This window comes from Triturus cristatus, chromosome 10, assembly GCF_964204655.1.
Source record: "Triturus cristatus chromosome 10, aTriCri1.1, whole genome shotgun sequence".
Classification (NCBI taxonomy): domain Eukaryota; kingdom Metazoa; phylum Chordata; class Amphibia; order Caudata; family Salamandridae; genus Triturus; species Triturus cristatus.
Genome location: NC_140593.1, coordinates 566179862 through 566194776, shown reverse-complemented (window position 1 = coordinate 566194776; position 14915 = coordinate 566179862).

The window sequence follows — 14915 nt, the reverse complement described above, 5'->3', positions numbered from 1 at the left end:
CATTCTGAGGATGATTAATATGTGGCACAATTATAGGATATTTATTTTTAAGTGCCCCAGGTGTCAAAGTCGAAATTGGGTGAGGGCAGTATTTAGGCAGCATTTTTTTTCATTTAGAGTAGCTTTTAAAGTGCCTTAGGCTTCAGTAAATGCATACATTTAGGTATAATACAAATGTGCAGGTTGTTCTCATTTGGGGGATGCTTTTAATGTCTCAGTGAGCCAATGTGCCCAGTGCAGAGGTTTGGGTTTAATATCAAGATTTAAGGTTATAACTCTAGCTAGACCTACTGAGACGTTCATCCTTTTAAGGTTGATGAACTAAGTACCGTTGCATAGGGTAGTAACAAACATTTGTTCTAAAGCTAGCATGTTATGTTATTATGTTCTGTGAGTTATTCACAGTAACGGTTTTAATAATCTAAGAGTAGAAACAAATTGTAGCCTCTAACAGAAGTAATATATATAACATGTGTTTTTAAATAGGGTTAATTATTGCAGGTTAAAAAGAGTTAGGATGGCTTTTTGTCTTTGACAGCTTCAGGGTGAGGAAAGAGACACGCGAGGCAAATTTTGACTTCGAGGTCAGTAAGGTGGGAGTTAGGAGTGAGTGTAAACAGATGAAAAACCATTGCTTGGAAAAGCTTCTCTGACAAGAAGACATTAATGCTTGCACACTATAGGAACCTTGAAAAGTGGCGGGGACCAGGAATGCTGGCAGAGGCTGGATAGCAGCCCAGAAAGTTCTGCTGAGGTGTTATTCTTAGCTCTTGGAGGACTGTGCAAGGTCGAGAAGTGCATTCCTGCACGGCCTCGCTCGAAGCAGGGTCTCAAAGGAAGTGATACATTCATATTCCTGCTTTTGCAAAATAATGTCCACGTAGTTGCCTTCATTTAAGAAATGTGGCATTAGCCTCAGACAAAAAGTAAGATGAAGCACTTTCTTAGAATTTTGTGGGCTACATGCCGAGGTAAAAACGATCAGCAAATTAAGATTCATTTTTCACAGGAGGAATTGTGGCGCAAGGGAACACAGAGTGTCTGTGAAAATGTTTTCCTTTTAGACAGTTAAAATTAAGGTGGCTTAACATGCTTACATGTTTGTCATTGCAAAGTTGACAAGATGGTTACAGTTAAGTACCACTAGGTTTGTATTTTTTATTTTTTGTGTTTTGTTAATGTGTGTTATGTTTTGTCTCCTGATTAAAAAGTTATAGTTGATATTTTTGTGTGTTATGTGAAGTGTTTTTCTTTTGTGTGTTGTGTATTTTTTTTTTTTTTTTTTGCTTCTGTCCACAGATCATTCATGGATTGTTCTGGGTGGTTCGAGGGCTCAGTTGGACACGTGAGTTGGTTTGACGAAGATGTCAGTTGTGAAGGAATAATGGTGAAATGAGCGCCCTGAATGGCTATAGGCAGGAAATCGGGGTGAGAGAAGACTAGAAAGGACTGAGAATGTTACAGTAGGTGAAGAGGAGTAGTGAAAAAGCAGGGGTTAACAGCCAACGAAACAGCGATGGTCCATATCATGAGGTGGTGGAACGAGTGTTCTATATGTCCCTGTGGGACCTAATCAATGTGCAAATTGCAAAAAGGAGGGTGCTGTCAGCTGTGTGTTGAAACAGTTGTGTTTTTGCATAACTTCTTTGGAAAGAAATGTTTGTGTTTATTTTTGTGCATTTTATCTTTCTATGAATTGTTCCTGCTGATCCTGTGTGTCAGAAGCGACACAGTCAGTTATTTTGACAGCCGGTCACCACTCTGGTTACCTGCTGTCAAAAAAAAAAAAAAAGGGCAAGGAAATGGAATATTATTTTTGAGCCTGACAAATTAAGCAGGCCAGAATATTAGTTGTTGAGTTGCAGGTTCATTGTGCATAAAGTGCATGACATAGTGTTGTGCGTCACCGTTCATTTACATATGATATTGAAATTTGTCTATGCTTTCTGTGCTTGGTATACAGCAAGTATACCTGATGGCTTGGCATGTGTGTTTTTATTTTATGCACGTTTTTTTTGTTTTTGCGTTGTGTTTACGCTTTTGCTTTTAATACTGTTACAAGCTCCCCTGTGTTGTGAGGGGATGGTCATGATGATGCCCATCGCTACGCAACAGTTGGTTCGACTTGTTCTGGTTACTAAATTTCACAGATATGATATTTCATGCTGTGAATATGACAGACAACACTTCACCAGTGCATGTCTATTTGGCTATAATGGTATTGAAAAAAAAATAAAGAGATATACAGGATTAAAAGTGTGTCACCTGCAGTTAGTCATGTTACTGCTCCTTCCTTTAAGGGACGAGCAGCCTATATTGATGTTCCCTGATTAGACCCTAAGGATGAACTATAAATCTGTGGCTCTTGCTAAAGGTGACCTAACTTTCCTTATGATATTGCACTTCTACATGTAGTCATAAGAGACACCAAGAGTTTCTTATTTGCTGTCCTGAGTAGCAGGATTGTGATTTTAAGTGGGTATAGTGCCCCCTTCCGGACAGGTGACTAGGGAAAGGAAAAATTGTAGATCAGACACCAGAGACCTGAGAATTATTAGACTAGGGTGACAGGTATTCTCAGTGATCATGAGGAGATATTGTTTAGCCTGTGTATTGCATGGTGCACTTGCTGCACAATTATTAAAGGGAGGTATCTGCATGCCCCTGATAATTTGTATCATGCGTTTCCCCTTTTGAGGTGTTCTAGATAAGGAATGTAGGAACACACAGATGTAGTAATTTAAGAGATGTTTATCCCATTAGAAAATCATGAAATGAATATTTGTAAATCCATAAGGGACTGGCCTATCTGTAAAACTGGTGCCACTATGAACCACGTCCAGTTTTACTAATGATACCAGAATGTTTAATTGATTGGTTATTGAATTTGCCTTTTGGATTCCCCTCCTTTATATCTGTCCTACCTCATGAGCACTTTCTTTTTTTCACACTCCCCTTGGAGCAACCTCTTTCTCTATTAGGAGCGTTTAATATGGTGATCTGTTCTAAAAGTCGTAGTTTTCTCTGGTCTGTATCATACCCTGTTCTCCTCAGGTTTTGAGCTGATCATGCATCTAAACTGACACATTTTCACTCTGACTCCTGCAGTCCCACATTTTGGTGGGTCAGCACTGATTACAGCTCAGGCTACTGCTGCCATACCCTTTTGATGGTGCACTGTTCACACACATGTTGTGACTGATAAAGGAGAGACTGCAACATGGTCAATCTCCTTGTGGCTTAATTATATTGAGATTGGATACAGACTGTCATGTAGCAGATCCTATAGGCTGGCACACTGTGTGTTTGAGTGTTGGTATGAGTTCCTGTGATACGTTTGGCTGGCTGTCACTCTTAGGGTCTTGAGATGATCAGTGCTGCCTTCTTTAATAGGCACCTATTCTGAAATTGATTCTGGGCTTAACTTCACCTCAGAGAGCTACTATGAAGGTACTTGCTCCATCAGATGGCATTGGACATCACAAAACCAGAGTTTCAGTGTAAAAGAGCGAAAGAGAAGGATCCCTGTTGTTGATAGCAGGGCTGGTTTGAGGCTTCAGTTTTCTACCTGTCATGTGCTGGTAACCTCTGACAGTGTGCAGTCTCTTGAGCCCCTTGGCCTGAGTTTTGATCAACCCCTCTCTTTTCTTTGCTCCAACGGAAGGGCAGTGCACCGGAGGATCTAAGGCACTAAATGATGAAAGGAAAATTAAATGAAAGAGTAGCCCAAACATCCTCTGACACTGAATAGCGAGTGTTAGAGCCTGAAAGTGTTGCTGAGCGTGAAAGTCTGTTGCTCTTTCCGATTAATAGTACTTGGGTCTGCACGAGATGATCTGTGCCCATGACCAACGAAGAGCACAATATCTGTAGTGCCTGCCGCAAAGGAAATATATTGGTGCACTGCCTTGAGACATTGAGACTTTCGAGTGAGCTGTGAGTGTTTGCCAGGAGGGCACTCCAACTAAGCCGTACTATTTTCATGAAGAGGCCTGAATCGAGAGGCCCAATGCGGAAGAAGACAATGGAAGCAGATTTGATGGACGATAGAAGCCTGCCAGAGAGGCTTTGAACGGACTTTGGGCACAGTTGCACAAGCGATTCCAGTGCAATTGTATAAAGTAAATGTTAATTAAGTTCTCATTTGACTGAATTGCCATGGAAGAGGAAGTGGCTCCTCCTCTAGCATCCAAAAATGGTCCACCAGAAGTGAGTCTTTGTGCTACTATGTGTGTTTGGAGACCTGTCCCGAGAGAAGTAGAGAATAATAAGATGATGTTACAGCAACACCTTGACGACCTAATGAATATCGATATAGACCTAGATTCAGATTAACATGAGTCTTAGGTTATTGCCTACGTAATGGCAAAAGGAGGGTCTGAGGTTCTGTAATTCTCGAGACGGACTCCATTTTATTGTGCCACCATTTTGTGTTGCCCTCACGTAGGCCTGTGAAGGTAGCCTGGCGAACAAAGTGGCCTGGCCTTCTTAGTCCATGTATACATTAACTAGGTTTCTTTCCGACTCTGGAATGAACTGCAAGAAACTGACCTCTTCACCTGAATCTGACCTCGCAAAGCCAATTTCCCTGATCGATCTTTGTCTGAGATTGCCGATCAAGATACTGTACATGTAATCATGCCATGCCCTGCAGTGCCATCTAAATCAGATTAACCTTTGTGAACTATGTAATTATAATGTTTTGCCCATATCCTGCTAAAACCCCAAAGGCTACTCACCTGCTGACCCTCCAGATTTTCCATTTGTTTAGGAATGTAATTGGTACAACTCCCTTACATGCCTGGGGCAGGATAAAGAGTATATAAGACGTGAAGTAAGACAATTCTATGGACTACCTCATTCAGTTGCTACGGCTTCTGTGTGACGTAGTCACACTCATTTGAGTTTAATAAAAATGTTCTTTTATATTTCAGCTTCTGTGCCAAATTCTTTATTATTGGTTTGAATGGACTAAGTATCAGTGAGACCCCTGAGAAGGAAATCATATTTCTTCAAGAGGCAGATCAGTCTAACTTCCCCAACCAGATCTGACGGTGGCAATGGATACATCACTCCTGGGATGGGGTGGCCACCTGGGAGAGGCGGAGATCAGAGGCGCCTGCTCGCTGATGGAGTCCAGTCTCCATATCACCCTTTTGGAGCTCCGTTCTAGGTCCCGGTCGAGAGGAAGGTCAAGGGACCGGTCGCGGAGCCACTACCATTCCGGTTTGAAATCATCAAAGTCTTCGCACTCTGGGTCGGGTAAGTCGAAGCATAAGAAGAAGTCAAAGAAGCATCGTCGCTCTTCGACTTCTCCTCGTCGGTTGGCCGATCCGACGAGGCATGCGGGTGGTGCCCCTTCTGTGGCTCCGCGTGCGGAGCCTGAAGGGTCGACTCAGAGTTTCCCTCCCTTTCCGGGACCCGGAGCCACCCCCGCCCAGCTTCATACGTTCTACGAGGTGATGCATGCCATCTTTGGGCGGACCAACCCCGCAGGCGTGCCTTCGGGCCCCGTGGACTCGGTTGGGGGACCTCGGTCTTCGCTGCCGGTGGCTCCGGCCCAGGCAGCGCAGGCTCCCCTTGGATCCATGCCTGGATCTGGATTAGCGCCCGCAGGCTCCCCTTGGATCCAGGCCTGGATCCGGATCAGCGCTGGTTGACCTGATTACGCCTCCTCCGGCGCCGCTCCTCACTGCACCACTACCACGTTTGGTGCCAGTCGGCTCCCCGACCGGCGTCGACCCCAGCCTCCATCCCTACGTGGACATGAAGCCGGACCGGCGTCGGGTGGGGTTTTTATGCCCCTGTTCACTCCTGGGGTTTTTATGCCCATGTTCACTCCTGGGGTTTTTATGCTCCTGTTCACTCCAGGGGTCCCTTTTCAACAACAATGACACCCAGAGGATGATGATGACTGGGAGGGGTCAGGTGACCCTTTAACTCACCAGTTAGACACTGAGCAGGACTGGAGAGAGGTACTGGGGGATTCCCGTGGTCTTGACACCTCTCCTAACCTTGGCATGTTGTCTCCTCCTACCGTGGCTACGGAGGAGGGAGCGTCATACGCAGTGGTGTTGCGTAGGGCGGCTGAGACTCTGAACCTCAAGCTTCCTACGGTGGCGGCCAGGACTAACCTCCTGACAGAGGTGCTTCAACCGGCTGCGAGCTCTTTAGAGCCCTTGCTGCCGTTTAATGAGGCCCTCACAGACATCCTTTTGGGCACGTGGTCCAGGCCCAAAACGGGGGCTCCCGTGTACAGGATAATTGCCCGACCCCCACCGCCCAGCTCCGGGCACCCCACTTTCCTCTCCCAACATCCCACCCCGGAAAGCTTGGTAGTTCAAGCTTCTACCTCCAAGAGCGCCTTCCCTACCGCTCCACCGGAAACGGAATCCAAGAAGCTAGACCACCTTGGCAAGAACATTTTCTCTTCCGCCAGCTTAGGACTGCGGTCCGTAAACACTGCATGTCTCTTGGGCCGTTATTCACACTCAGTGTGGGATACTGTGGCGCAGGTGCTGCCTCAGTGTCCGGAGGAGGCCCGGGCAGTGCTCTCCCAGGCTGTTGCTGCCGTGAGGGATGCAGCAAAGTTTACAATCCGTTGTGGGCTGAACACAGCCGACTCTCTGGGCAGGACCATTTCAACGTCGGTAGTGCTTCGCCGCTACGCCTGGATGAGGTCCACTGGCTTTTAAGGGGATGTCCAGAAAACCTTGATGGCCATGCCCTTTGATGGCCGTCGCCTTTTTGGCGACAAAGCAGACAACGCCCTAGAGCGCTTCTAGGACCCACGGGCTACGGCCAAGTACTTGGGCCTTTCCACCTGTACGATGCAGTCTGCTTTTCGCCCCTTTCGTGGCTACGGAAGGGGTGCCCGCTACGTCCCACACAGAGCCACAGGCCACAGCAAGTTACCCAACCTTCGCGCGGCCGGGAATGTGGCAACAACCGGCGTGGTTCCTGGGGCCAGCGGGCGGGCCAGTCCACCAACCCCCCCTTCTGCAGCAGCCTCCAAACCCTCCTAGTCCGACCTTTCAGGCCCATCAAAGGCCAGTGGGCGGCAGGATTCGCCATCACCTCCCCCACAGGCGCATCATCACGTCCGACAGGTGGGTTTTACAAATAGTCGGAAGGGGATTCTTTCTCCCCTTCAAGACTACCCCTCCAACCATGCCACCGCGATACCACCGCATGTCGGAGGATCATTTGGCTCTTCTCTGGCAGGAAGTTACTGCTCTCTTGGCCAAGGGAGCCATCGAGCGTGTTCCTGTCCCAGAAGTAGGTCGTGGTTGTTACTCCCACTACTTTCTGGTTCTCAAGAAGGACAAGGGCCTGCGTCCTATCTTGGACCTCAGGGACGTCAATCGCTTCCTCTGGAAGGAGAATTTCAAGATGTTGATGCTTGCTCAGGTCTTGTCTGCCCTCGACCCGCAAGAGTGGATGGTAGCGTTGGACTTGCAGGATGCTTATTTTCACATCCCCGTCCTGCCAGCCCACCGGCGTTACCTGCGGTTCACAGTAGGCCACAAGCACTTTCAGTTTACTGTGCTCCCCTTTGGCCTTACCAGCGCCCTTAGGGTGTTCACGAAAGTGATGGCGGTGGTCGCAGCTCATCTGCGCAGATCAGGGGTTTCAGTCTTCCCCTATCTTGACGACTGGCTGTTGAAGGCGGGCTCGCCCCAGGCAGTCGTCTCCCACCTCCAGACTACGGCCGGCCTCCTGCATCTGCTGAAGTTCTCCATCAATGAGCCGAAGTCGCACCCTCTCAGAAGCACCTCCTCATCGGAGCGGTTCTGGACACAACGCGGTTTTGGGGTCTATCCTCCCGAACAGTGAGTCTGGGATATTCGGGCTATGATTCCGATATTTCACCCTCTATCCCGGGTTTCGGTCAGAATTACCCTGAGGCTTCTGGGCTTAATAGCCTCCTGCATCCTGCTGGTCGATCATGCCAGTTGGCATATGCAGGCTCAGCAGTGGTACCTGAAGTTCTAGTGGGCGCAGCATCAGGGTAATCTGTCCGATTGCCTCCAGATCTTGCAGGGCACTGCTCAACAACTGCAGTGGTGGCTTACGAACCAGGGTTGGCGTCAATGGCAGATCCCTCTCACTTCCCCAGCCAGACCACACTGTGGTGACTAATTCATCCCTTCTGGGATGGGGCGGCCACATGGGAGGGGTGGATATCGGTGTTCTCTGGTCTCCGGCACAGTCCGGGCTTCACATCAACCTTCTGGAGCACCGGGCGATTCGCCTTGCACTGAAGGCATTCCTTCCCTCTGTCCGGCGACGAGTAGTGCAGGTGTTCATGGACAACACCACCGCCATGTGGTACTGCAACAAACAGGGCAGGGTGGGGTCGTGGACCCTATGTCTGGAGGTCCTCCGCCTCTGGACATGGCTGGAACATCAGGGTATTTCCTTGGTGGTTCAACACCTGGCAGGTTCTCTGAACGCCAGGGCAGACAAACTCAGACGCAGGTGCATGATGGATCACGAATGGCGTCTTGACTCAGAGGTGGTGCAAGGTCTGTTTTAACAGTGGGGAGAGCCTTGGTTAGATCTATTCGCCACCGAAGAGATCGCGCGATGTCAGCAATTCTGCGCGTTGGAATTTCCAAGCCGGCACTTGCTCTGCGACGCTTTTCGTCGCAAGTGGATTTGCGGTCTGTTCCGCATATACTACTTTTACCCAGAGTGCTGAAGAAGATCAGGCGCAACCGGGCCCAAGTCATTCTTTTGGCTCCGGATTGGGCACAAAGAGTCTGGTATCCCGAGCTGCTCAGCATGGCCATTGATCCTTTGATCAGACTGCCTCTTTGGGAAGAACTTCTGTCACAGCAGCAGGGGACGGTCCTCCACCCGAGCGTGTCCAGTATCCACCTCCTTGCGTGGAGATTGAGCGGCGGCAGTTGACTTCTTTCGACTTGCCTCCCGAGGTCTGTGATGTAATCTTGGCAGCCAGGCGTCCCTCCACAAAGACGGTATATGCCTGCAGGTGGAACAAATTTGTGGCAGGGTGCACAGCAAAGGCTGTGGATCCCCTTTCTGCCTCTCTTTCTGAAGTACTCTTGTTCCTTCTCTCTTTAGCCCAGCAGGGCTCTGTTCTGGGCACTATCAAGGGCTATCTTTCAGCCATCTCTGCCTTCCTTCGGTTGCCAGATCAGCCTTCACTTTTCAAGTCCCCGGTAGTTAACCGTTTCCTAAAAGGCTTAACGCATCTTTTTCATCCAATCCCCTTCGTTATGCCTCAGTGGGACTTGAATCTTGTGCTAACCTATTTAATGTGTGCTTCCTTTGAGCCGCTGCATAACTGCCCTTTACGTCTTTTGACTCTTAAAACTGCTTTCCTGGTAGCCATCACTTCTGCTAGAAGGGTGAGTGAGCTCCAGGCTCTTTCTTCTAAGCCTCCTTTCCTGTTCATCCGGACAAGCTGGTTCTCAGGACCAGTCCATCCTTCCTTCCTTCCTAAGGTGGTCACTGCCTTCCACATCGGGCAGACCTTTACTTTGCCCACCTTCTCTCCGTCTCCTTCAAAGGAGGAAGAAAGGCTCCACCGTCTGGACCCAAATTGTGTGCTCTCCTATCTGTATCGCACAAAACAGTTCCGGGTGGATGATCAACTTTTTGTAGGTTACGTGGGTGCTAAGGGTCAGGCCATACACAAACGCACCATTTCTCGATGTGTTGTGTATAAAGGCTTGTTACTCTCTGGCTAAAAAGGAGCCTACAGTCGGGCTACGCGCTCACACCACCAGGGCGACGGCAGCCACTACTGCCTTGGGAAGGGGGGTGCCTCTGAATGACATCTGTCAGGCAGCCACGTGGGCATAGCTGCACACGTTCACCAAACACTATTGCCTGGACAGCCAAGTCCGGAGAGACTGCTTCTTTGGCTGTTCTGTTCTCCAAGATTTTCTGGTGTGATCTTGGTTCGCAGACCCACCACCGGGGTTGGTATTGCTGGGGTATCTATTCTAAGGTAAGGAATCTATCACTGAAGTGTTTCTTTCAGATGCACAAGTTACTTACCTTCGGTAACGATATATCTGTAAGAAACTTTAGTTAGTTATAGATTCCTTACCGCCCCACCCATCCTCCCCGTTCTGCGAACTGGTTTCTAGGGTTAAGGACATCCTTTCAGGGCCCTAGTTTTGTGCACCAATGGTCAGTGTCTTGCATGGCTCTGCGGAAAGTCATATACAGAACTGACGTCTGCGCGCGAGGGTGGGGTATAAGTAGCTGCTGCGACGTCATCCCGGCGACCATGACGCCGACGACGGATGTGGAGCCGACCGACGCCACCTTCTGATACTCAGTGGTACTGCTGACGAAAAAACTTTCCAGATCCAGTCTGATGCCTGGGGGTAATTCTAAGGTAAGGAATCTATAACTAACTAATGTTTCTTACAGATATGTTGCTACCGAAGATAAGTAACATGCTTTTCCGCCATCGGGTTCATATGTGAATTGTTGCTCTCCGGTTAGGCACCGTTCTGCCGTGACCCCTTCAACACGCGATCCACTACCCTCGATGGTATTGTTTATCGCTCGTGTTTCCTCACTCTCTCTGCGTATCGTTTTGCTCTTGAAAATCTTCGATCGGAACATTCATGGAAGGCCTTTGGACACACCTGCACCGGGATCAGTCGCAGCTGATGGAACGGACTCCATTAAAGTTATGTCCAGGGTGTCGCGCTTAGTACCCATGCACTGACTTGCATGAAGTGTGCAACCTTTGCCTATCCCCGGAACACGACGAGAAAGACTGCGAAGCGTACCAGTTGTTTCAGTTGAAGAAAACCCTCCGTGATAGTCTTGCTCGACGTCACGAAATGTACCAGCAAACAGCCCGGCGCCGGACCTTCCCGCAGAAGAGTCAGATCACAATGAATCGCAAGCGCTGGAATCGACATTGAGGAGGAGCACGACACTGACTCCGATGTCGAAGACCTCACCCCGGCACAACGTGAGTAAAGAGCCTTTGATCCAGCGGGGTTACCAGCTAGAGATACTCACAAACCAAATACTCACCTGGGCCCATTAAACACGCATACAAGGGCTAGTAAAGTACCGCTGGGGTCCATTTGTTGGACTAATACCTGTAAGATGAATTTACCTTATTGTTTCTTACCAAACCTTTTTTTGACCGAATGTGCTTTCCTCTGGTCAATGGATCTTTTAGTTAACTGTTGTAGGTAAAAATTGATATAAAATAAAATCTTTTAAATAACCACAGACTCGGGAGAGTTTTAAATGTTTATCTAGTTAAATTCATGTGAGCCAAGAACCCAAATACAATTCGTACACTGTCTTCTCCAAGGAAGGGAATCAAAATTTAAGTCAGAAATATCGTTAAACAATGTTATTACAATGACAGTACCTGAATAGGGAGAAAGAGAGAGCAGTAGAATGACATACTTCACAGAATGAGAGTTACCTAGAATGGTGTGGAAACCAACCCCTTGGCCAAGGAGCTGGAAAGGGTCCCCTGGGACAGATCAGGTGACAAAGGTTCAGGACAGAATTCAGGGACAGGATAGATGACCTCTTTTAGATACGTCACATCCCTCTCTGACACTATCTTCCTCCTCGATTCTTCCGCGATCTTCTTCTATTACGTTCCTCCTCGATTCTTCCGCGGTCTTCTTCTAATTAATTGGCTCAAATTCTAAGTCTGGAAATCGAATCTTCTTCAGCATTTATTCGGTTCTCGGACAGCATCCCAGTCTCTCAGCATCTCGGCAGTACGAGCAAAAACTAACTAACTAAACTACCTCAATTATACCCTTCTAATGGCATGTACCACCCCTTAATGTTTAAAATGTATAAAACTCCTAATTCTGATTGGACAGGAAAGGGGGATGATCATCACACCATGTTAAGTTTTTATAATTTTCTTTCGTCTATTGTTCAGCGTTCCTGCCCCTTAATTTTATTTTCCCAAGCTTTATTTCCCACCCATTTCACATTTTTTATCAATAAAAAGTATACATTTAATAATGTTCTCATTCATCATTCAGGAAATCCCAGGAAATGTTGCGATAGTGGCCGTGGCTGAGGTTCAAGAACATCATCATGGTTCCTGGCGGGTTACGAGTGCGCATGCGTTTGGTATCACATGGTATATATACTTCAGTATTGCTCTGAGGCCCAAATATGAACTAAATGGAGTCAAAGAAACATGTACGAAATCAAAATAAAATGATTTCACTGTATACCACCTATCTCTACTCTAATCCCATTTACTTATAAAAATCTTTTACATTAGCATTTTAATAAAGTTGCAGGGTTTAGTTTCAGCAAAAACATGCGCATTAACATGTGAGTTTCTTGCGGCCATCTTTAAAGCGATTGCGCAGCTGCAAAGATTTCCCTCCAAGCAAGAACTTGTCATTACAACGTAGATGTAGTTGACGCATGTGCAGTACAGAATTCTGCGTTGGCAGCCATTTTAAGTCACACTCCGGTTACTTGTTAGTACGACACATATGCAAGCTTCCCCTAAGCTTAAATGTATGAACTGTAATGCATGTTAGTATTCACAAACATAATTATTACGATATTACAAGTTATTTTGCGAGGGTTGCATCCGAGCAAGTCTCTTTTATACGAGTCCTTGCTCCATCACCTTCATTCCCCTATCATCTCCTTTACAAGAAAAATGCTCTGGTCCCTCCTCTGCCTTCGGGCCAAGGTTCGCACCAAGAAAATGTTTCGAGCACCCCGCCTTCAGGCTCGGTGCCGAAGCACAGACAGCAGCCTTCCGGCTCTGGCTCGACCCGTCCCCATTCCGGTGCTGACCCAAAACATTTGACGTCGAAACCGAAACACCTTCTGGTCTCCGTTCCGCTGCTGCGCAAAGCTACCTCTTCGGAGCCGAAACTTCAGAGCCGAAACATTCGACGCCGAAACCGACTTTTAAAGACAGTACAGCGACTAAAGAGTCTCGGACCGAAAATCCACCAGATCCTAAACAGAAATCACAATCCACCTGGAAACTGGTCACAAACATGCCAAACTTCCAGAAAGGAGGAAAATGGGCTTATCGGAGGACTACCACATTCCTTTAAAAAAGAAAAATGTGGCTATTGACTCTTCTTCTCTTTACGTTTCTGAAGACCCTCTTCTTTCTCTTGCACATTCCCCTACACCACCATCACCTGACCCACTCGATACAGGGGATGATGATGATGATTTAGATGCCTATGCACCACAAGATGTCCCACAGGATCCTGATCCATGGGATCATTATAATGGCCCTCTACCTGATAATGAACCTGATTTGTATCCATCTAGACCTTCCCCTCCAGATAATAATATTGAGTACATTGAACTCATTAATTGGGCTTCAGAATACCATGGGGTAGAGCTCCATAAGGAGAGTCTGGAGCAGGATGTTATATTGGAGACCCTTATTTCATCTCAAAGGGCTGTCCAAACCTTATTGATGTTGAAGGCCCTGCTTAAACATACCAAGGATATCTTTCAAGACCCTGTCAAAGCTAAGATCATCACTCCCAGGGTAGAAAAGAAATACAGGGCTGCACCTAATCACCCAGTCTACATCAAAGGCCAGTTACCTTTAGACTCTCTGGTCGTTTCAAATGCTCATAAGAGGGCTAACTCCCAAACCACAGGGGATGCCCTGCCTCCTGATAAAGAGGCCAAATTATTGGATGCTTCCGGTGAACGGATAGCATCACAAGCAGCTAATAACTGGTGCATTGCCAATGCCCAGGTGTTAATGGCAAGATATAATAGGGCTCATTATGATGAACTCCAGAAGCACATTGAGTTCCTTCCTGATGAGCATAAAGCTAAAGCCAGCGACCTTATTCAAGAGGGTAAATTAATAACCAATACCTCTATCAGATGTGCCTTAGATCAAGTAGATAATGCGGTTCTGGCAGTGAACACTAGTGTTCTGCTCCGTAGGCATGCTTGGTTAAGGATTTCTGGGTTTAAACCTGAGGTACAAGTCTCTATCCTTAATCATCCTTTTGATACGCAACATCTCTTTGGCCCAGCTGTTGATGCATCTTTGGAAAAGATGAAAAAAGACACTGAGGTTGCTAAGTCCATGAGGGCCTTACAAGCACCTTCCAACAGAGGTTCCTTTTGCCGCTCATTCTACAGGGGCGGCTCCAAAAACATCTCTACCGACAATGCCTCCTCTTCTTACAAGGGCAACAATCAGTCAGCCTCTTCAAGAGGTTATTTTGGAGGAGGATACAGAGGACATAACTGCAGGGGAAGAGACAGAGTTAATTCAACACTCGCGTCCCCTGCCAACAACAACAAACAATTACTTGTTTCCCCTACCCCCGATCATTCCACTCCTGTCGGGGGACGTCTCTCACAATTTCTACCCATTTGGAATACCATTACATGCGACAAATGGGTTCTACAAATTATCGAATCTGGTTATTGCCTGGAACTTACAAGCACTCCATCCAATATTCCTCCAAGGTCACACCTCATGTCACAAGAACATCTTGGGCTTCTAAACCATGAAGCTCTTTCGTTATTGCAAAAAGGTGCAATAGAACCAGTCCCTTTCCAATATCAAGGAACAGAAGTGTACTCTCTCTACTTTCTAATTTCCAAAAAGGACGGCTCTCTCAGGCCCATATTGGACCTCAGAGCATTCGATCTATACATTCAATCAGACCATTTTCACATGGTGACACTACAACAAGTGGTTCCCCTCCTTCAGCACAGCGACTTTCTATTCACTCTGGATCTAAAGGACGCTTATTTTCTTATACCAATACACCCTGCCCACCGCAAATACCTCCGGTTTGTGGTAGCAGGCCAACATTATCAATTCAAAGTCCTACCCATTGGAGTGACAACTGCTCCCATGGTTTTTACAAAATGCTTGGCAGTAGTCGCAGCCCACCTGAGGAGAC